Raw genomic sequence first — 18,613 nt, forward strand, 5'->3', positions numbered from 1 at the left:
TACACGCAACACACACAACACACGCATACACACATAACACACATGCACACACATAACACATTCATACACACATATACACACATATACGTAACACACATACACATAACACACACATATGCTCAGAAATGACAGAAATCATGCGTGGTACTGAGTGGCTTCACGTGTGTTTTTTTTCATTACTTCCTCAGTTCATTGTTTTGCTGCCAATTTTAGAAGGCTGTAAGTCATAGTTTGTTGTTAAACTTTGTCAGTTAAAATGTAACTGTAAGAACAAAGTCATCGGGGCTGCTGTAGTCAGATGGCTTTTGGAGAGAATGCATGGTGGAAGGCGCGCTCTCCTGTGCTCCGGGACGGCTGCTAAGTAGTGTGTCATGGGTCTCGGGCGTTTTCTGGTATGTGTTACACACGGTGCCCACAGGGTGGGTAGTCCTGACTCTTCTGGGCCCTGAGTTCGGCATTTGTGCCGCAGCTCCAGAGGGCCACTTACCAGAGGAAAAGAGATGTGATGAGTCAAACTGTCCCCATTTACTCTGTGTGACCCGGGAACCGAGTGTGGTCTCGTCAGGGGTGGTGCGTTACAACTTCCCCACTTCTGTTTCTCCTAGAAATGACGGCGTCCACTTTCTCATAAACCTTGGCCCGGCAGAAGTGAGAAACTGAGAGGCCCAAAGGGAGTGCCTGGCTTGGTTTGAGGATGGAGCAGCACAACTTCCTCACCCTGACTTGGGAGAATGGAAAAGCCAGGAATGGCAAACAGCCTCTGTGCTTGGAGACCTCTAAGCTGTACTGTTTGGTTTGCTGTGAGACTGGAAGCCTTTCGAGGGCAGGGCTCTGTGTTTTTCCTGAGGAGTTCTAGTGCTAAGACAAGGCCGGGAACACAGTGAGCCAGCAGGCCTTTACAAATGCTTGTGTCTTAAACCACATGGAAGACAAGACCCCAGCAGGCCTGCTGGGAGCACAGCCTTCAGTTTGGTGAGGTGGGGGGAGGGTCCTTCCTCTTTCCAACCCTCCTTTTCTGCCTGCTCTTCCATCTGCTGTTCTTCCTCATCTCATTATCCACTCTAGTGAAGGCTGGGGACTTTGAAGGGAGCAGGGGGAGCCAGGGTGGGAAAAGGGGGGCTTTCTCAGTGACCAGGCCCCCACACTTTGAGGCTGGGTGTCATCTTTGTGGGGCAAAGCTAGAGTTTGGACCATTGCTCTGAAAACTAGAGCATTGCTTCCATCTGTGATCTGATCAGGGGATTATGGGCAGGGCTGATAGGTCTGATGCCAAGCTCTGCCCTTGCTGGTCAAGCTACTTTCAGGATAAAGCACTGCTGTCTCTGTCTTTGATTCTCCATTTGCCGGAAGGGCACTTGTACCCCATCTGCTGCATGTGGGGGGACACTCCCTGTACCTACCCGTCCAGTGCCTTGATAGGAAGTGGAAAGGCCTATTCACTGCCCAGGTACCAGGCCCTCCAGGCCCCAGGGTTTTGTGAATTTGGAAGGGTTTGTGGCACTGGTTTTGAAAAGGATCATGTGTGTTTCTGCTGGCATGCTCAGCGCTGCCATGTTTCTCTTTTTGGGCTTCTTTCTTCCTTCAGAACAAGAGGTTCTTTTTGTTGTTGTTTTGTTTTGTTTTCTGTTGTTGTTGTTGTTGTTTTTCAGATGGAGTCTTGATCTGTTGCCCAGACTGGAGTGAGGTCATGTGATCTCGGCTCACTGCAAACTCTGCCTCTCGGGTTCAAGCTCAGCCTCCCAAGTAGCTGGGATTACAGGCGCCCGCCACTGCGTGATATATATATATACACATACACACACACACACACACACACACACACACATAAAATATATATATTTTTTAGTAGAGATGGAGTTTTGCCATGTTGGCCAGGCTGGTCTTGAACTCCTGACCTCAAGTGATCCACCTGCCTCGGCCTCCCAAAGTGCTGGGATTACAGGTGGGAGCCACCATGCCTGGCTTTTTTTTTTTTTTTTTAAATCTCTTCAATAAATACATACTTCAAAGCTACTGTGCTCAAGGCACTGTGCCCAGTCTGGGCACCTTCGTGAACAAGACAAGTGCCTGTCTTCATGGAGTTTTCATTCTAATGGGGAGTGATCGACATAGGCCAACTCACCCTGCAAATAACTTTTGCTTCCAGTGATGCCTCCAGCAATGAAGGAATGGTGCAGATTGCTAAGAAGGGGTACAGCAGGGAAGCTGACTTAGTCTGTGGGAGTGGGTAGAGGGTCCCTGGGATTGCCGCCTCACCTCTCGGGGCCTTACCTGTGAAATAGGCGTACCACCATTTGCTTCACAGGGCGACCACGAGTAACGGGTAAAATAATGCCTGAGAAAAAGCACTTTGATTCATGCTGTCTACGTCATAATTCCTTCCTAATAAAATCTTCAGTGACTAATCTCTCATATCTATGTTTTCTCTTCTCCTTTGAATAGTGTGATTTCATAATTCAACCTTGCCTGGACAAACAGGAAAACCCATTCCGAATTCCAAACTGGCTTTAGAAACATTTTCTTGGAGGGTGATGGGAAGTGGGGTGGGGGTTTGGGAAGGGACGCTCTCCCGGCTCTTTCGTTGCTGTCTGGTTGCCAACTTCAGTTCCCCTGCGGATGGCTTGTGAAGAGCGCGCATCAGGGGACATGCCCTCATCCTCATACTCCGGGTGCCGCCCACCTGAGACCGCTGTGTCCTCTGGCCACAGCTTCTCAATACTCTGTCTACGGGGAAATATTTTAAAGACTCAGGAAGTGAACTCATTTAAAAAAATGTCCTCCCCCTGCTTTTCCAAAACAGTGCAGCCTTCCTGGAAGAAAGCAAACAAAACAAGTGTGGCTGTTTAAAAAATGATTGGAAAAGCCATTCTGAACAGTGTGAGTTTGCACGGCTCTCCTGGGCGGATGTGTCACCCTCGGCTGGGCTTACTCTCTGGCGTCTGTGTGGAGAGGAGGCAGGGCTGCCCACGCAGTCTTCTCAGAGGAGGCAGCTGATGGCTGAGTGGGGCCTGGAGACCAGTTCCCCCCAAACAGCCACGGGCACTTCACACTTGCAGACCTCAAACACACAGACAGACACGGCTGTGAGTCCACATGCGTGTGCGTGAGGCCGCGTCCAGCTGAAATTAGCACAATGATCTAATCGCCGCCAAAGCGCGGACGACTTCTGCTCTGCATGTGGTGACTATTTTGGGTTTCTAGGTGTTCACATGTGATTTGTGGCATTCGCAGTGTTGTTATTAATAACACCGTTGGCTGTGTGGAGGCTGAGGATGAAGCCTTTTCATTTCAGCCATCTGGTCAGAATGCTTCTCCTTTGATGAGGGAAAAAACCTTTGCTGTGTTTCAACTGGAACACTGCCTCCCAATTAAGGTGACAGCAGATCGCCGAGTCGCCCTGTCTTTGCAGGAAGAGCCAGCCAGGCTCTACGTGCTGCTCTGTCCGGGAGGGAGAACGCCTTTCCTATCGACTGTGGCTTGGTATGCAGTTCAGGCTCTGGCTTGAAGGGACGCTGGGCCAGGAAAGCCAGCATGTGGTGTTTACCGGGTTGGCTGGCTTGGCGCTCAGGTTTTCCACTGTCAGGCAGTGACAGCGCCGCTCCAGACGCTCTCAGGAGACGTTCCCCTGCTTTCATAACAACGAAGGGCTTTTTTGTTTTCTGACTCATCTTCAGAAGATCTCCCCCCACTTCGTTTGAAAGTAAATATAATTAGTAACAGGCAGACATACTGTATATAGCCAGCCCTGCCTATGCGAGAGAGTTATAATTAAACCTGCATGCTGTCTGCTGTGCACTGTCGGCGAAAGGCCTTGCTGAAGTCCCCTGGAGGGAGAGGGTTTATCTTGACGCAGCAGCCTGGGGTGGGTGCTGCAGAGAGAGAGAGAGGCCTGTCCCACCTTTGAGTCCAATGTCCAGTCCAAAGCTAAGACTGAGCTGTCGACCAAAGGGGAGGTGGGCCCATGGGCCCTCAGCCTGCCTTCGCCTTGGTTCTTCTCCGTTCTCAACCTTGGGCAGCCCTGGGGGACCCTGCGTGGTCAGGGTTGGGGCCGGCCCCTCTTGGGGACAGAGTGATGGTGGCCAAGTATGGTTGTCATGGTAACTAGGTGGCTGCTGCCACTGCTGTCGGCTCAGGAGGCACCTGCCTGCCTGCAGGTTACGATCTGCCCTCCCCAGGCTGGGGAGCCAAGACCACGCCTTTGTTCCCAGCTCCCTGCCCGGGATGCTGGCAGCAAAATCTAAGCCCCGCCCTGCAGGGCAGGAGCTCAGCTAGGTTACCCCAGGTGACCCTCGGCCCTTCTTCCTGGCTAAGGGTAGGTTGGGTGTTTGGAGGCCACTGTCCAGGCCCATAGAGAGCTCAGATTCTGCTGAAACCAGCGGCTCAGGCAGCCCCAGGAACACGCACACACCTTGTGGGCAGATTCTGGGACCGCAGCATGGCCAGCGGGCTTGGTGACACAGGCTTGCAGACACAGGAGAAGCTGCTGTGCCTCCCGCCCCTCCAGGGGGTGCGGCGGTGACCGGATGACTAGTTGGCACAGCACTTTCTTGGCCTGGATCGAATGCAACAGGCGTCATCTGAGCCCCGGGCACCTTTCCCCAAGTTGCTCAAAGTGTTTTCCGAGCAAACAGTTGTTTCATAACACCCGTGAGAAGTAGGTGGGGTGACAAAGCATTCTTTGTCCCTGTCTTGCAGATGGGGGAATTGAAAAGCTGCCGGTCCTGGTGGTGAGGCCAAGAAAGGGAGAAGGTGCTCTCCTGCCCGGGGCTCTGGGCGTGGACTGCCGGGGCCAACTCGTGCCCCGTCACCAACTCCTGTGGAAAGTGGGGCAGCCCCAGCAGAGAAGGAGGCCAAAAGTGGAAGAGGCCCAGGGCTTTTCCCTTAGCACTGGAGGCCTCAGATGCAATGGCAGGAGCTCGGCCGTGGGCCTCACTGTCTGAGGTGTTGAAACTGGCCATTGGCAACTCGAGAGTTGTTGGTGCTCTTTCCTGCTCAGCTTGCTTGAAGTTACTGGACTCTTGGAGGGATCAACAGATGCTTTTTGAGCACACTGTTCTGGCCCAGGAATTGTTCCATTCCAGTGGTAAATGAGGGGGATGTGACCCTGCCTTTATGGTGCTCATAGGAGACAGTCAACACATAAAATTAAGAAGAAATCATTTCAGAGAGTGACATGCTATAAGGACAATAAAAATGCATAAGGGGACAGAGATTGGCTAGAGGGGAGGGTAGGAGAGGAGGAAAACAACTATTTTATTTTATTTTATTTTGTTTTGTTTTATTTTATTTTTGAGATGGAGTCTCGCCCTGTCGCCCAGGCTGGAGTGCAGTGGTGTGACCTCGGCTCACTGCAAGCTCCGCCTCCCGGGTTCAGCACTTCTTCTGCCTCAGCCTCCTGAGTAGCTGGGATTACAGGTGCCCGCCACCATGCCCAGCTAATTATTGTATCTTTAGTAGAGACGGGGTTTCACCATGTTGCTCAGGCTGGTCTTGAACTCCTGACCTCAGGTGACCCACCCCCCTTGGTCTCCCAAAGTGCTAGGATTACATGTGTGAACTACTGCTCCTGGATATTTTATTTTTTGAGACAGGGTCTCACTCTGTGTCCCAGGCTGGAGTGTAGTGGTGTGATCATAGCTCACTGCAGCCTCAGACTCCTGGGCTCAAGTGATCCTCCCGCCTCAGCTTCCTGAGTAGCTGGGACTGCAGGTGTGCACCACCATGCCTGGCTAATTTTTAAAAATATTTTTGTAGAGATGGGGTTTTGCTGTGTTGCCCAGGCTGGTCTTGAACTCCTGGGCTCGAAGGATCCTCCCACCTGAGCCTCCCAAAGTGCTGGGATTACAGATATGAACCACTGTGCCTGGCTGAGCAAAAATTTTAGATAGCGAATCAGAGACGGCGTCTGCACGAGCAATTCCACAAAGGGAAGAAGGAGCCAGACTAGGGGACCAGCATTCCAGGGCAGGAAACAACTGGGGCAAAAGCCCTGAGAGGGGAATGAGGGTGGCCTGTCCAAAGCTTGGAGGAGGACGCTGCTCTTGGATGGTGGCAAGAGACTATGTGAGGGCGGTGAGCAGGGGTGTGGTCCTGTAAGGAGGACCTTGTTGGTTGTGGGGCCGTGTGTGACTCTGGATGCTAGGGGAGGTGATACGTAATTCAGAATTTCTTGGGAAGGTGGTGCTGACATTCTTTTCTTATGTATTGGATGTGGAACGTGATGGAGGAATGAGTTAAGGACAGTCTCCAGGTGTTTGCTGGAGGTGGAACGCAGAGCTCTCGATTGTGATGGGGAAGGCTGGGGAAGACCATGTGTAGAGGGGAGCGAAGAGGGTGGTCTTAGGGATGGCAGTTTTGAAAGACCTGCTTCTAAGTGGCTGTGAGTGGAGCCTGGGCATCTGCGTTTCTTAAACTCTCCCTCTCAGATCGTGGAGAAGAAAGGGAGAGGAATGAACTGCACTCTTTGTTTTGTTTTGTTTTGTTTAGACAGAGTCTCTCTCTGTCACTCAGGCTGTAATGTAGTGGCAGGATCTCGACTCACTGCAATCTCTGCCTCCCCGGTTCAAGCAATTCTCCTGCCTCAGCCTCCTGAGTAGCTGGTATTACAGGCGCCTGCCACCATGCCTGGCTAGGTTTTTGTATTTTCAGTAGAGAAGGGATTTCACCATGTTGGCCAGGCTGGTCTTGAACTCCTGACCTCAAGTGATCCACCCACCTCAGCCTCCCAAAGTGCTGGGGTTACAGGCGTGAGCCACCACGCCAGGCCTGTGCTTGGTTTTGAATTCGCCCAAGCCTCCCGGGGCTCAAACTCCATGATTTTCTTTTTTTTGAGATGGAGTCTCATTCTGTCGCCCAGGCTGGAGTGCAATGGCGTGATCTCTGCTCACTGCAGCCTCCACCTCCCGGGTTCCAGGGATTCTTGTGTCTCAGCCTCCCAAGTAGTTGAGACTACAGGCACGAGCCACCACGTCTGGCTAATTTTTGTATTTCTAGTAGAGACGGGTTTTCACCATGTTGGCCAGGCTGGTCTCGAACTCCTGACCTCAGGTAATCCACCCACCTCGGCCTCCCAAACTGCTAGGATTACAGGTGTGAGCCATCGTGCCCAGCCTAAACTATGATTTTCAAGGACAAGACTCCTGCTTCCAGAGCTAGAGGAGGCCTGTTAATGGTGCTTCGCCATCAAGGAAAGGAGACCAGCCGGGGTTGGTGCATGGAGGGCAGTGAACACCCTCCTGCCAACTGGCCTGCTGTCCCTTCCTATCCAACCCCCAGCCCCCTGCCATTTACATCCAGATCCTTGGTAATTTGCCCTTGAGCATCATTATTAGCCTGATACACACACACACACACACACACACACACACACACACACACACACACATATTTTTTTTTTTTGAGACAGAGTCTCCCCCTTGTCACCCAGGCATGAGCCACTGCACCTGTCCATTATTAGCCTGATCTTACTACCTGTGGATGAAGAAATATCCAAGTCCTGCCTCTCTTTTGTTTGATAAAATGGAATGGTAAAAATTTAGCAATTGGCTGAGTGCGATGGCTCACGCCTGTAGTCCCAACACTTTGGGAGGCCAAGGTGGGCAGATCATGAGGTCAGGAGTTCGAGACCAGCCTGGCCAACCTTGTGAAACCCATCTCTATGAAAAATAAAAAAATTAGCCAGGCATGGTGGCAGGTGCCTATAATCCCAGCTGTTCGGGAGGCTGAGGCAGGAGAATCACTTGAACCCGGGAGGCGGAGGTTGCAGTGAGCTGAGATCGTGCCATTGCACTCCAGCCTGGGCGACAGAGTGAGACTCTATCTCAAAAAAAAAAAAAAAAAAAAAAAAAACAGAGCGAAAGACAGAAAAGGATGGGCCCATGTGAGCAGCAAGACAGTTCCACTAGGCAGGAGGGCAGGGATACTTTTTGGCCACTAACTTGGCATGCAGTTTTCGAAAACTTGCTAATTCTTCCTTAAGTATATACATTGGAAGCTACAAGATTACTTGCATCAGTGATAGTGGCCTGAGCCCACCGTTTTTTTTGTTTTTTTGTTTTTTTTTTTGAGACTGAGTCTGGCTCTGTCGCCCAGGCTGGAGTGCAGTGGCCGGATCTCAGCTCACTGCAAGCTCCGCCTCCCGGGTTTACGCCATTCTCCTGCCTCAGCCTCCGGAGTAGCTGGGACCACAGGCGCCCGCCACCTCGCCCGGCTAGTTTTTTGTATTTTTTAGTAGAGACGGGGTTTCACCGTGTTAGCCAGGATGGTCTCGATCTCCTGACCTCGTGATCCGCCCGTCTCAGCCTCCCAAAGTGCTGGGATTACAGGCTTGAGCCACCGCGCCCGGCTTAGCCCACCGTTTTTTTGTTTTGTTTTGTTTTCTGTTTTTTTTTTAAAAGACAGAGTCTTGCTTTGTCACCCAGGCTGGAGTGCAGTAGCGCGATCTCAGCTCACTGCAACCTCCGCCTCCTGGATTCAAGCGATTCTCCTGCCTCAGTCTCCCGAGTAGCTGGGACTACAGGGGTCTGAGCCCATTGTTGAATCTACCTACTGTATCTCCTCGCAGGCTCAAATAACAGCCATTAATGCAATGTAGGTTCCAATCCCAAGTCTCCAAGCAATGATTTTGGGGCAGAGGATGTACTATACATACACCTATGGACACTTCTTGGCATCGTATTACAATGCTTTACAATGTGGCATGGGGTTTGTTTCTTAGATTTTACACAGGAAGTTTACTTACTGATATATAGGTTAAGCGTTCCAAACCAAAAACCCAAAATCCTCCACAATTTGAAACTTTTTGAGCATCAGCCTGATGCTCAAAGGAAATGTTCACTGGAGCATTACAGATTTTGGATTTTTGGATTTGGGATGATCAACTGATAGGTACATTAGGCAAATATTCCAAAATCCAAAAAAATGCAAACTCCAAGACACTGTGATTCCCAAGCTATTTATTTATTTTTTGAGATGGAGTCTTGCACCGTCACCCAGGCTGGAGTGCAGTGGCGCGATCTCAGCTCACTGCAACCCCCACCTCCTGGGTTCAAGTGATTCTTGTGCCTCAAGCACCTGAGGAGCTGGGATTACAGATATGCATCACTACGCCCAGCGAAATTTTGTATTTTTAGTAGAGACAGGGTTTTGCCATGTTGCCCAGGCTGGTCTTGAACTCCTGACCTCAAGTGATTCTCCCACCTGGGCCTCCCAAATTGCTGGGATTGCAGGCATGAGCCACTGTGCCTAGCCCCCTAGGCATTTAAATGAGGAGCATACTCAACCTGTACTAAAAACACTGTGTTATGAGCTTGTCTTTCCATGTCCCAGAAATGGATTCAGGGACATCATTTCTATTCCTCATAGAAATGAGCCATCTTTAGGTGTCTGGGCGTGGTGACTCATGCCTGTAATCCTAGCACTTTGAAGGGCTGAGGCAGAAGGATCCCTTGAGCCCAGCAGTTTGAGACCAGCCTGGGCAGTGCAATAAGACCCCATCTCTACAAAAGATAAAATTATATCACTTCTCAGCCTTTTGGCTAAGATTAAGTGCAAAAATAATGTTATTAGCTAGGTGTGGTGGTATGCACCTGCAGTTGCAGCTACCCAGGGGGCTGAGGTGGGAGGATCACCTGAGCCCAGAAGGCTGAGGCTTCAGTGAACCGTGATTGTGCCACTGCACTCCAGCCTGGGTGACAGACCAAGACCCTGTCTCAACAAACAAACAAACACGCAAACAAACAAACTCCTTGGGTAATGACCCAGCGGTCACCCATCGTGATCAATTTTTCCGTGGGACTGAACCACTGTCATTTTCTGGTGCTTTATAACAGCTTACAAAGTGTTTCCGCAGTTACTTTCTCATTTGCTTTTCCCCAGTGCTCACGGCGTTAGTGGCGGTGTATAGATGCAGAAGCCAAGAGAGGTTAAGTCATTTGCCCAAAGTTACAGAGGAAGGGGAGACCTGGACCTGAGCCCCAGTCCTTGGCCTCTGCTCTCACGCTTTCCCAAGTCCCTGCTGTGGGGACTTTGGTGGCAGCGGGCCAAGGCAGTTCCGGGCACCTGGGCTGATTGTGTGACTGTGAGTTTGGTAAGCCGAACCTGGGAGGTGTTTGCAATGCCCTGAGCTGGCTCCTGGGAATGCATTCTGTGCCATGCAGGGCCGTGTTGCAACGTGACTAATGGATGAGAAGGTTGAGGAGGAAAGCCATTACTTCACCAATGTGAATCAAGGTCATTAGTCACCTCGGGAAGCACACGGAGCTGCGACATTCAGGAGGGAGGCACGCTGCCCCCAAGCCAAGCCACGATGTGGCCTGGCGCCGATCCCATGCAGCAGGGAGAAGGGAAGTTTCTGGAAGCGAAGATGAGCTGGGCAGCCAGGCCCAGGGCCCTGGCTGTGCATGCATCAGCCCTCTCTGAGAAAAAGAGTTTTGCCCAAGAGTGGGGCAATGGTGCAGTTTCCAGGAGGCGCTGGCAGGAGCTGACTGGCCACTGATACTGGCTGGGGTCTCTGGAGGACAGTGACTGGAGGATCAGTGGACTCTGACCCTCTCCTGTCACCTGAGGAAATCAGGCCAATCGTGAGCCACCAGAGTGTCCTCACCGAGACGGCCTCTCTCCCTGGTGTAACAAGCCACATTTGCTGCTTTTCTGGGAGAGTGAGGAGCAACCACGTGGGTGACTTCTTTTCAAAGTTCTCTGCCTCAGAGGAGGAAGCCCCGTGGGTGGAGGCCAGGCCTGAGGCCATCCTGCTCTGGGCCAGAGCATGCTTGTGTCTGATGAGCGAGGACACGCCTCATCTGGCTGAGGCTTCCATTTCACACTGGCGGTTCGAACCCCCATCACGGCTTCCTTTTGGGCTCCCGTCCTCAGGGGCCCGGGCCTGAAATGTGCTTGCCCTTCATCCCTCAGGATGTGTCCCTTCCTCAGAGAGGACTAAGTTAGCCCCTCCCCTAGTCTCCATGTGCTCCAAAGCCCTTCCTATTCACAGAAACTGTCTGGCCTATTTATTTGCTTGCTTGCTTGCTTCTGATGTCTTCTCTTACTGAAAGGTAAGTCATGTGGTAGATGGAATCATGCCAGGTTTGGTTCACTATTACATCCTCCACACTTTTCTTTTCTGATTTATTTATTTATTTTAGAGTCGGAGTCTTGCTCTGTCATTCAGGCTGGAGTGCAGTGGCACAGTCATAGCTCACTGCAGCCTCAAACTTCTGGACTTAAGTGATCCCCCTGCTTCGGCCTCCTGAGTAACTAAAGACTACAGGTGTGCATCACCATGCTTGGCTAATTTAAAAAAATTGTTTTAATACAAAAATTAGCTGGGTGTCGTAGTGTGAACCTGCAGTGCCAGCCACTATGGAGGCTGAGGTGGGAGGATCACTTGAGCCCAGGAGATTGAGTCTGCAATGATCTGAGATCGTACCACTGCATTCTGGCCTGGCAACAGAGTAAGACCCTGTCTCATTTTTTTCTTTTTTTTTGTAGACATGGGGTCTCACTATATTGCCCAGGTTGGTCTTGAACTCCTGGGCTCAAGGGATCCTTCTGCCTTAGCCTCTAGTGTCCCTGGGATTACATATGTGAGCCACTGGACCTGGCTCCCCTGAAGACTTTCTGTGGAGCCTGGCACCAGGGGAACCCAATATCTATCCTGTGAATGAATGAATAAATGCAAGGAAGTAAATGAAGAGGAAGCGGGGGTCAGAAGGGGCATGTTTTACATGAAGAGATACCATGCAAAGGCCCTCCTGGGTACCATCACCAGTGCGGGGCAGCCCGTGAGCCCCTGGAGGGAGGTCTCCCTGACACCCTGCCCACTCCTCCTGGGGCCAAGCAGGAGTCGTATCCAAGGGCTGGGTCATTATCTGATACATGAGTGGGTTGTGCGGATGAGTAAACAGGGACTGACCCAGAGGTCAGGTGTAACTCAGCCTCAGAAACTGCATGTGTCAATAGGAATCGAAGGGCCAAGGAATGTGTTTTTCGTTGATGTCAACTTGCTGCAAAGGACCACACCTGCTTCTCGACCCGGGAACGTGGGAAAGGGAAAGGCACGGCTTGTTTTGGTGGAGATGGAGGAGCTGGTAACAGTGGATGAATGCCCTTCTTCTGATTCACAGCGGGGAGGTGCTCTGGGCCCCTGCCACTGCCCGAGGACTTCGGGTAAGTAAGCCCGTGGCCCCCAACCCTTCCCCGCCAGACGCCCTGGCAGACAGCTTGTCCTGACAAGTACGTGCTTTCTGGATGGAACAGCCTCCCTTTTGTCCAAACCCTTCCTTTGAATTTAAAATGCACAAAGCACCTTTCGAAGAGGAAAAGAACGGGATCAGGAAGAGGAGGCTGTATCTCATTTGGACACTCAAGCCCTCAGCTCCTGCCTGAGAGGTTCTGTAATTCGCTCCCACACCACGTCATGCCTTTTGGCTCCCAGCCAGGTGCGGTGGCATCCGTGGCTTCATCTTTCTGAGAAGTCAGAGTCACGTTCCCTGGAGTCTTCCCTTTCCTCTCCCCAGCTTTCGGTTGTCCTGATGAGAGGACGTGGCATTTGAGCAGTAGCTTCTGGAACCCAGAGTGAAGCCCCACCCAGGCACCCTGACAGCACCACGGGAATGCTCCCGGCACAGCAAGCGGGACTCTGGAGAAGCACAGCCTCCGTGCTCCTTGTAGATGTTCAGTTCAAACTCCACAGTTTGTGTGACTCACTGAGGGGCTTGGTTTGGCTCTCGCTGACGAGTCTGTCATCGGTGCCAGGGGACATGCTTGTCCCCTCCTTCCTTCTAGCCCTCTCTCTTGCCCTAGGCCTTCATAAGCAGTGGGAGGGCTACTGTGTTGCCCTCTGGCCCAAGCTCTGGTATTCCCTTTGTGGTGGGTGCTTTCATTCCTTTGCAATGTGCCCTGCAGTGTAAACCCGGGGGATCCATGAGACAGGGAACCCATGTCTGTTTTCTCCATCTGGTGTAGCATGCCAGTGGGCGTTTGCCAGACAGGGCCCATCATGTGGACCCTACACGTATTCATACACCTGCCATTTTCCTTTGGAATCCTGTTCCCAGTGGGTAATGGGTTTAAAAGCCCAGAGCTGAATTCTATCCACATTGGATCCGACCCACATTCCAATGCTCTTGTAAGTCTCCAGTTGGTCAAATGAGCAGTTTGATCCCTTGATCCTTCAAAATACCAGATATATTTATTTCTTCTTGCCTTTTGATCTTTCAAGCTTGAAATTTCTCGGCACATAAAAGTCTTCAAAATGCTCTCAAACTTCTGTCTCCAAAGGCAATTTTTTTTCACTTTTTCATTTTTTTGTAGAGATAGTCTCACTACGTTGCCCAGGCTGGTCTTGAACTCCTGGCCTCAAGTGATCCTCCCCCCTTGGCTTCCCAAAGTGCTGGGATTGCAGGTGTGAGCTGCTGTGCCCAGCCACCAAAGGCATTTTTACTTGGCTCTGTACAGTGGAGCTGCCTCTCTATTTGGAGGTTGAAGTTTGTGTCAGGTTCTTGAGTTTGTAAGAATAGGACATGAGAACTTCAGAGAGCCTTTTAATCAGATGAGCAGCTATCTATGTTATGTTTTCACAGATTTTGATTCTTCTTTTTTTTTTTTTTTTTTGAGACGGAGTCTTGCTCAGCTACCCAGGCTGGAGTGCAGTGGCACGATCTTGGCTCATTGCAACCTCCGCCCCCTGTGTTCAAGTGATTCTCCTGCCTCAGCCTCCCAAGTAGCTAGCTGGGACTACATGCCACCATGCCTGGCTAATTTTTGTATTTTTGTATGTATTAGTAGTAGAAATGGGGTTTCACCATGTTGGCCACGATATTCTCGATCTCTTGACCTCATGATCCGCCCATCTTGGCCTCCTAAAGTGTTGGGATTATAGGCGTGAGCCACTGCGCCCGATTGATTTTGATTATTCTAAGTAGGGTTAGTCAAAGTCTTCACAGTGTTTGACATTTCATGTATTTATCAGCTGAAACTTATTGTTTCGTGGTTTTGAGGAATCTCAGTGAAATAATTCAGTGTTGCCAGATCCTGGGAATCTTTTCTCCCCAAGGCATTTGCTGTATCATTAATAAATGTATGTATCACATGGAGAGGTATAATTAGAGTACACTTAGAATTAGTTTATTTCTGTAAAGATGCTTTTACCTTAGCTCGGTGTGGTGGTACGCACCTGTAGTCCCAGCTACTTGGGAGGCTGAGGTGGGAGGATTACTTGAGCCTGGGAATTTGAGGCTGCAGTGAGCTATGATCGCACCACTGCATTCCAGCCTGGGCCACAGACGCTGTCTCAAAGAAAGAAAGAAAAAATACTTTTTTTTTGAGATGAAAAAACTCTGTCACCCAGGCTGGAGTGCAGTGGTGTGATCTGGGTTCACTGCAACCTCCACCTCCCAAGTTCAAGCGATTCTCCTGCCTCAGCCTCCTAAGTAGCTGGAATTACAGGCACGCACTACCATCCCATGTTAATTTTTTTTGTAGTTTTAGTAGATAACTGGGTTTTACCATGTTAGCCAGGCTGGCCTCAAACTCCTGACCTCCAGTGATCCACCCGCATCGACCTCTCAAAATGCTTGGATTACAGGTGTGAGCTACTGCACCAGGCCAGAAAACAAAACAAAACAAAGACTTTACCTGGTCATTTAAAAAACAACCAAATGACCTAGGCAATTTTCATTAAGCCTATTTTCATAAGGGAGAACAAAACACAGTTCTCAAATTCTTGTCCCCCTTTGTCCCTACTTCCCTCATTACCTCCTCTCCTGCTTGTCTTTCTCTTCTCTCCAGGAGCTGAGAGTAGCCCCTCTTCTGATTTGAGGCTGGCCTGTCCATGTGCACCCTTAGCCTCACATTAATGGAGGATCACCCATCCCTTCCTTGTGCTAGAAACTTGATGGCTGTATTCCGTGAGCCTGCAGGACTCTTGCTCTCCTCCTTCTTATTTAACTGCACCAGCTTAGGAGTGGCCTACATGCTCCATCTTCATCTCCTTACCCCATCTACGCCATAGTCTACCATGCTCTTGCTGAGGTTACTTACCTGGCCTCTTTCCTCTACACTCTTTTCCACACTCACTTGTCCAGGTGCACATTGATCCTACACCTGACTGTCCTACAGATAACTCGAAATCAAGATGGCGGGGAATAACTCACCATCTTACTCTATACGTCTGCCTGTCCTTCAGTATTTCTCATGTGGGATAAGGGTGCTATGATTAGCCCACTTGTCCAAGACAAAACACCTGGAGGTCATTCTTTTTTTTCCTTTTTTCTTTTCTTTTTGAGACAGAGTTTCGTTCTTGTCGCCCAGGCTGGAGTGCGATGGCACGATCTCGGCTCACAGCAACCTCTGCCTCCCCGGTTCAAGTGATTCTCCTGCCTCAGCCTTCTGAGTAGCTGGGATTACAGGCGCCCACCACAACACCTGGCTATTTTTTTGTTTTTGTTTTTTTTGTTTTGTTTTTGAGATGGAGTTTCGCTTTTGTTGCCCAGGCTGGAGTGCAACGGCGTGATCTTGGCTCAACACAACCTCTGCCTCCTGGGCTCAAGCGATTCTCCTGCCTCAGCCTCCTGAATAGCTGGGATTACAGGCATGTGCCACCATGCCTGGCTAGTTTTGTATTTTTAGTAGAGATAGGGTTTCTCCATGTTGGTCAGGCTAGTCTTGAACTCCTGATCTCAGGTGATCTGCCCACTTTGGCCTCTGAAACGCTGGGATTACAGGCGTGAGCCACTGTGCCCGGCCACCTTTTTGTATTTTTAATAGAGATGAGGTTTCACCATGTTGGCCAGGCTGGTCTGGAATTCCTGACCTCAGGTGATCCACCCGCCTCGGCCTCCCAAAATGCTGGGATTATAGGTATGAGCCACTGCGCCCGGCCTGGATGTCATTCTTGACTCCACTTGGCTGCCACATTCTATCGTTGAGTTCCACCTGCATGGTTCCCTCGGCCAGGGATAACGCCATTTCTCACCTGCCTGACAATTCCTGCAAAATCCTCACCTGATGTCACTATGGCTGCAAAGCTTCCCCAACTTCCTCCCTAAGAGAGACACAGTGGCACCTTTTTTATTTTTTAGTTTTAAGACAGAGTCTCGCTCTGTTGCCCAGGCTGGAGTGCAGTGACGTGATCTTGGCTCACTGCAGCCTCCACCTCTTGGGTTCAAGCGATTTTCCTGCCTCAGCCTCCCAAGTAGCTGGAACTACAGGTGCATTGCACCACACCTGGCTAATTTTGTAATTTTAGTAGAGACGGGGTTTCACCATGTTGGCCAAAATGGTCTCCATCTCCTGACCTTGAGGAGGCAGGTCTGATTTGCCTGCCTTGGCCTCCCAAAGTGCTGGGATGACAGGCATGAGCCACTGCACCTGGCCCAGTTGTACTTTTTTGACATGTGTATGTCTTCTCTTATTTTCCCCGTTACTCTATTGCCATCATTTGTTTTTCTGCTGCTCTCACTTGCCAGATATAAACATCCAGAGAGCAGGAACTGTTTTGGCACAATTCAGTTTCTAGTACAGTGCATAGCACATAGTAGACCCTCAATAAATGTGTGGAAGTGAGTCCCCCAATATTCCAGGTAAGTACAAAGGGGCCTGGTAATTAGGGCCTCTTCATGGCTAGTGATGGTCAAAGAGAAAAATCGGGCAACAATCCAAGAAGCACGGTAGCCCTGTTTTCCCCTTTTCTAGGCAGCTGGCTGTGCCTGCATTTCCTTTTGTGGCCAGAACATCAGAGCTTGAGGTTTGGCTTTGTCATTTCCTGACCCTCTGAAACTCTGACCCTCTGAGTTTCATTTTGCCAAAGGACAAGATCCTAGAGGAGAATGCAGTCTCGAGCATTCTGTAACCCTCAGGCTCCAGGGCCCTCCTCATGCCCACCCTGTCTCAGCGGTGTGCATGAGTGTGGCGTGTGCAAGCGTGTGCAGTGAGCCCTGGGTGTGCACATGCTGTTTACAAAGGCAGACCAAGGTGCCCAGAATGCCGTTCCAGCTGGCCATGGCTAGATGCATCCGCAGCGGTGTTTCTTTATTGGGGCGATGGCTGAGAAAGGAAATTGCATTGTTTTGGGGCTGTCTCAGGGAGGACATTTGATACAGCCACAAAGTTTAGCCTTCCAAGTGGCCTCCACTTTCAGCTGGTGCATTGGTTGGCAACTCCTGGGTGGGAGTCAGGGTTACTGGGGAAGGGAAGGGGAGGGTCTGTAGGAGGATCGGGGTCCAAGAGGGCTGTAGAGGAAGGGGCTGTAGAGCCAGCAGGCCGCCCTTCTGTGCTGCTCCGGGTGAGAACTGCCATCATCACACACTGGGAAGCTCAGTCATGGCTGTTAGCCGGGGCACAAGCCAACAGATGTATCAGCGACCCGAGATGGCATGGCAGCTGGGTGTGCAGCCAGGAAGGGTGTGCATGTGGAGGAGGGGACTCGGGCCCAGCTCGGCTGCGGGCCTCCACGGTGCCTGTTGGGGGTGGGGTTAGTCTTGAGTAACCCCTGAATGGACTTTACCCTGCAGCCGTTTTGTGTAACTCCTGTAATTAGCTAACTAGGTTAGTCATTGCTTACACCCTCCTGAGTCCTCAACCTTTTTTTATTTTTCCAGGACGATCTCTATAAACAGGTCATACAATATGCCACACGTTTTGTGCCAAATTCCTCTGCAGATATTTGACTCCCTTTTGCCTATTCAGGTGGCTCCAGGGCGGGCCACCTTCTCTTGCTGAGTGTCCTCACCTAGGGTGATTTCACCGGTGGCTGCTGCCTTTCCCCCCAACCTGGCTTTACTTAAGGGATAGATTGTTTTATTTTTTATTTTTTGAGACAGAGTTTTACTCTGTCACCCAGGCTGGAGTGCAGGGGCGCTATCTCGGCTCATGCAACCTCCGCCTCCTGGGTTCAAGCAATTCTCCTGCCTCAGCCTCCTGAGTAGCTGGGAATACAGGCACCCGCCACCATGCCCGGCTAATTTTTGTATTTTTAGTAGAGATGGGGTTTCACCGTATTGGCCAGGCTGGTCTCGAACTCCTGACCTTGTTATCCGCTCACCTCGGCCTCCCTAAGTGCTGAGATTATAGGCATGAGACACCGCTCCCGGCCTAGACTGTGTTATTTTGTCCACCCCATGTATACCTTTATTCACTCCCTCCTGCCCCTAATGTGACTGAGCATGGACTAAGCCAGGCACTCTGCAAAGTGTATCAGTCTAACTGAGGCTCCATCCCCACCCTGGAGAGCTTGTAAGCTAAGCACTGTTAAAGGAGTTCCTGTATGGACCAAATCCTGGAGTCCTACACACAATTATTGATACAGAGTTGCTCAGCATCCTTCACAGAAAAAAATGCAGTCATATCCAATCTGTCAGCAATAAATATGAAATACTTATTTTGCTTATATTCAATATAATCAGAGGATCATTCAGAACAGGTGCTACCTAGATTTAAGACTCTTGGTGCTGTCATTATAATCAAAAGCACCTAACGACAGCCCACGCATGCTAATGCAAACATAATAATATTAGTGCTTTTCGTTAAAACATGGCTCAGTGAAAGATTTCTGCAGGCCACACGTAGTATGCAAGCGGAACTTTCTTTTTAAACCCTCTTTGAGTACCCCAGTGAA

General features: G+C 50.5%; 2 long non-coding RNA genes across 10 annotated transcripts in view; both read left to right on the plus strand.

The window, feature by feature from the left end:
* Nucleotides 1-300: 300 nt before the first annotated feature.
* Nucleotides 301-7,372, plus strand: LOC135970700 (uncharacterized). Its single transcript, XR_010586541.2, has 2 exons — nucleotides 301-392; nucleotides 606-7,372. It is a non-coding gene; the product is annotated as an uncharacterized lncRNA (long non-coding RNA).
* Nucleotides 7,373-10,641: 3,269 nt separating this feature from the next.
* LOC123573035 (uncharacterized) overlaps nucleotides 10,642-18,613 on the plus strand; it is a 19,117-nt gene continuing 11,145 nt past the window's right edge. For all 9 annotated transcript variants that reach the window (XR_010586521.2, XR_010586527.2, XR_012413913.1 and 6 more), the window contains exons 1-2: nucleotides 10,642-11,051; nucleotides 11,959-12,165. This is a non-coding gene — a long non-coding RNA (uncharacterized lncRNA). The remainder of the gene's footprint in view (nucleotides 11,052-11,958; nucleotides 12,166-18,613) is intronic.

The sequence above is a fragment of the Macaca fascicularis genome, chromosome 1, assembly GCF_037993035.2.
Source record: "Macaca fascicularis isolate 582-1 chromosome 1, T2T-MFA8v1.1".
NCBI classification, from domain to species: domain Eukaryota; kingdom Metazoa; phylum Chordata; class Mammalia; order Primates; family Cercopithecidae; genus Macaca; species Macaca fascicularis.